The sequence below is a fragment of the Alosa pseudoharengus genome, unplaced genomic scaffold (assembly GCF_046254945.1).
Source record: "Alosa pseudoharengus isolate Yale_2024_CS ecotype anadromous, Long Island Sound unplaced genomic scaffold, YU_APseudo_1.1 YU_APseudo_1.1_scf_2, whole genome shotgun sequence".
NCBI classification, from domain to species: Eukaryota; Metazoa; Chordata; class Actinopteri; order Clupeiformes; family Clupeidae; genus Alosa; species Alosa pseudoharengus.
Window position 1 is genome coordinate 35,364,090 of NW_027468663.1, and position 5,000 is coordinate 35,369,089.

The 5,000-nt window shown below is 46.6% G+C and overlaps 1 protein-coding gene across 1 annotated transcript in view; it reads left to right on the forward strand.

The window, feature by feature from the left end:
* The window catches only part of adgrl3.1 (adhesion G protein-coupled receptor L3.1), a 92,876-nt gene that overhangs the window by 29,255 nt on the left and 58,621 nt on the right, over positions 1 to 5,000 (forward strand). The window lies entirely within an intron of this gene.

Sequence of the window (5,000 nt, forward strand, 5' to 3'; positions counted from 1 at the left end):
ACACACACACACTCACACACTCATACAGAATTACACTTACTCGGGCGTATATGTGTGGATGAGGAGGGATATGTCTTCTTCATCTCTAACTCAGCGTTTGCCCACAGAATATGTCTGTTCTCCTCTCTGCCTTATGTAAGAGCTCAGTGGGATGTGGCTCCATGCATTAAGACCAAGAGACAGAGAGAGAGAGAGCCCCAGACATTTCTATTCCATCTCTCCCCTCACTTTCTGCCTGCCATGGCTTTTTATAGAACACTGGCTGACATCACACTTCATTTATTATTCTCTACCCCTCTGCCTCTCACTCTGCCTTCCTTTATCACACACATGTACACACACACACACACGCACACACACACACTCTCTCTCTCTCTCTCTCTCTCTCTCACACTCACACACACACACACACACACACATGCGCATGCACGCGCGCACACACACCCACCACACATACACTCTCTCTCTCTCTCTCACACACACACACACACACACACACACCTTCTGTGTAGCCACATCCTTGTCTTTCTCTCCCTTTAATTATGTCTCTTTCCCTTTTCTCTGGACGGCTCCTCTTCCCCTTCCCCACCCTTCCCTCGCTCTCCTCATCTCCTTTCTTTCTGCATCCCTTTTGTCATCTGCCTTTCTCCGCTCCGCACCACTCCTCTCCGCCCTCCTCTCATTAGCTGTCCGGACACACTGACCTTTTCCACCGCCTCGGCTACTCCTGATGTAATCACCATGGCGACGATTAGCGAGGCACCGAGCTCCCATTACGGACGTGGATATTTGCGGTGATTGGCCAGGTGGCGCGGACAGAGGCCACCCTACAGGCGCCTTAATCAATCAGGAAGTGTAATCAATCAGCAGAGTTAATCAGGCTGATCAGGGGAGGAGGAAGAGGAGGAAGAGAGAGACAGAGAGATATGATTTCCTTCTGCTCCTGTGAAGCCACCCACATGTCATAGTCTGACTGCATTGATGTGCACAAATGTAGGCTTACTGCATGTTACAAACCAAACTGGCTGGCTTTCTTTCTTACCTATTAGTGCTGAAAGGGCCTTAAGAGCAGCGGTGAGCAGCGTTACGAGGCTGTGAGTTTATAATGCAGCAGGCGACTCTCCAGTGAGCAGAATGGAGGCCAGTAGGCCGCTTCCCTTTGGAGCAGGGGAGTAGATTAGTATGCGTGTCCACTGCTGGAGCCCCAAAGTCGGGCCGATGTCAGGAGGCTCTCCCTGTCTTACTACAGCTCCATGTTCTCATTTAGAGATGCATTACCCTCTGGAGAAGGTGTGTGTGTGTGTGTGTGTGTGTGTGTGTGTGTGTGTGTGTGTGTGTGTGTGTGTGTTCTATGCCTCTGTTCTATGCCTCTGCCTTCATATTTTGATAGTCATTGGGTGCAAAAAAATCTAATCATTTCTGCAATCATTTTGCGTTGCACCATGAGATTAGATGCGGAAACCAAGCCAAACACTACTACAGGCGCCTAGAAGTTCTGTTGAGCTCACGCAAACAAATGAATGAAAATGAGTGCAGTGGAAACAGTCAGGTAAAGTGTGAGTCTCTCTCTTCCTCTCGTAGTCAAATAGTTCTTCACGATAGTCAAATTGTAGCCTGGAAAATCCAGACCCTGGTAATCTAGAAAGATTAAGGGTCTGGCCACGAACAATGTAATTGCCCAACTCGAGGGGCGGCACCAAGCATGCATTTGATAATCTCACTGCACGCAATTGGATAACACTAGACCAATGTTTACTCTGAATGATTCGATGAAACGATGCCGGACAGAGCGGCATAGGCTAATGGCCAGCATACCCGAGACACCTAACAGTACACATACAAGACAGACGACAAACAACAAACAATAAAATAATAATCAAATAAATAAATAAGAAATTAAAAAAAAATAAATAAAAAAAACACACATAGTACACATATTACATATTTGGGGCAGTCGTGGCCTACTGGTTAGCGCTTCGGACTTGTTACCGGAGGGTTGCCGGTTCGAACCCCGACCAGTAGGCACGGCTGAAGTGCCCTTGAGCAAGGTACCTAACCCCTCACTGCTCCCAGAGCGCCACTGCGCCGGGATTAGTGTGTGCTTCACCTCACTGTGTGTTCACTGTGTGCTGAGTGTGTTTCACTAATTCACGGATTGGGATAAATGCAGAGACCAAATTTCCCTCACAGGATCAAAAGAGTATATATACTTATACTTATACTTATTACATGTATATCCAACACAAGGAGAGGGACGTGTTAGTACACATATTATATCCAACACAAGGAGAGGGATGTGTTAGTACACATATTATATCCAACACAAGGAGAGGGATGTGTTAGTACACATATTATATCCAACACAAGGAGAGGAATGTGTTAGTGCACATATTATATCCAACACAAGGAGAGGGATGTGTTAGTACACATATTATATCGGACACAAGGAGAGGAATGTGTTAGTGCACATATTATATCCAACACAAGGAGAGGAATGTGTTAGTGCACATATTATATCCAACACAAGGAGAGGGATGTGTTAGTACACATATTATATCGGACACAAGGAGAGGAATGTGTTAGTGCACATATTATATCCAACACAAGGAGAGGAATGTGTTAGTGCACATATTATATCCAACACAAGGAGAGGAAAGTGCATATTTCTACACAGAGAGTGTGTTACCGTGAGATTAGATGCAGAAACAAATAAAGGCAAATACTACTACAGCCATCTAAGAGTTCAGTTGAAAGGAAACTGTCCGTTAACGTGTAAATGGTTCTCTCTCTCTCTGTCTGTCTCTCTCTCTCTCTCTCTCTCTCTGTCTCTGTCTCTGTCTCTCTCTCTCTCTGGGGTGGGTGGGGTGGGGTGGCGGGAGTCTCAAATAATCGAATAGTTCCCCATGATTGTGAAATTGCACTTTTGCTGTAAATGCTCAGGCCTCATATGCACAGCAGGGTATGAAAGGGGAGAGTGTGCTACAGACACAGCAGCCCATCTCCACTGGTTTGTCCTCCTTTTCTCTGCTGTATTTCCTCTTTTTATTGGCTATCTGTCTTCATCCGTCATTCTTCTCATCTCCTCCCTCCTGTTTCTCCCTTCATCACTCTCTACGCCGCATCCTTATCTCTGCCTCTCCATTTCTCTACTCTCCTCCACAGCTATCCTTTATTCTCCTCTCCACCCCACTCTTGTTGACTCCTCTCCTCCTCTCCTCCTCTCCTCCTCTTCTCCTCTCCTCCTCTCCTCCTCTTCTCATTTCCTCCTCTCCTCCTCTCCTCCTCTTCTCCTCTCCTCCTCTCCTCCTCTCCTCCTCTCCTCCTCTTCTCCTCTCCTCCTCTCCCTCTCTCCTCTGTGAATTAGGTCATGTGTCTGGCTGTCCTACATACACTGCAGTTGTGCCACCCGAGAGCGCTAGCTCCGGAAACCAGAGATACCCCGCAGCACCATACCCCTGCTACTGTCACACTCGCTCAGCACACCAATTACAGCCCACACACACGTCTGCACCCACACATCTAACTTCACACACACACACGCACACGTGCACGTCTGCACTCTCATATCTAACTTCACACACACACACACGCACGTCTGCACTCTCACATCTAACTTCACACACACACACACGCACGTCTGCACTCTCACATCTAACTTCACACACACGGCATGTTATTACAGCCATCAGTAATTGCAAAATATATATTTGATATAAATATAAATAAATATATTAATTATACATTTTTGGGATTTTACATACTGTATAATTCAGTATAAACACAGTGTATATAATATAATTGGGCATGATGCAGCATCTGTGTGTGGATGTGTATATATTTTTATATATTTATTTCCACCATAGAAATTGACTCTGAAGACATAGACAGGGAGGCCTGTATAAAGCTGCTGGAGAAGTGTGCTCTTGTGTCTTGGTGTGTGTGTGTGTGTGTGTGTGTGTAGCAGTAGCGGACTATGCCTAGTGACCTTGTTTTATTTCTGTCTTTACGTAACTCTGCTGCTCACTCTGACTCCGACTCCAGCGCCAGCCTGCTGCACACAGAGCTGCTGCTGCTGCTGTATGCACTCCTGGGACACTGTCAGATGGGATAAACACACTGCACTGCTGCGCACATCCCTCCTGCACACACACACACACACACACACACACGTACACACACACACACGTACACAAACACACACACACACACACACACACACACACACACACACGCACACACACACACAGAAACTCATGCACATGCATTGACCACACACACACACACACACACACACACACACACACACACAGAAACTCATGCACATGCATTGACAGAAGCACACAAATGCACACCCAAACAGACAGACAGACAAACTGACAGGGAGAAACACATCCCTGTGCTCACTTAGTCACACCCACATGCACATGTGCACACTTGCCCCGACACAGTTCCATATATACATATGCATTCACTGAAAGGTAGAGCAACAGCCGTTTGAGATTCATGCACGTAGAGATAGGGACTCAGACAAACCCAATTCAACAAGATAGTCGGGATATGCAGGCTAATACACTGTCACCTTCACCAACAACAAAGGACGACGTCTCTCTCTCTCTCTCTCTCTCTCTCTCTCTCTCCTTCTGTCTATATTTATCTTTGCTCTTGTCTCTCCCTTCTCTATTTCATTATTTCTCTTTTTTATTACTCTTTTCTGTCTTTGTCTTCTATGTTTTAGTCTCCCTCTGTCTCTCCATCTCCCTCTCTCTCTCTCTCTCTCTCTCCCTCTCTCTCTCTTTCCCTCCCTCTGTCTCTGAGAGACAGGATTATCTGAGACTCTCTGTAGTGTAGAATTAGGGAGAGGCAGACTGATGTCTGTTCTTCTGGTAGCGCTGGATTCGTCTGTGTGGTAGGAATCAAATAGAACATGCTAGAAGCACACCCCCACCCTCAACCCACCCCCTGGATTCGGACGGACCCGTTTCCATGGTTACCCCGAGTGG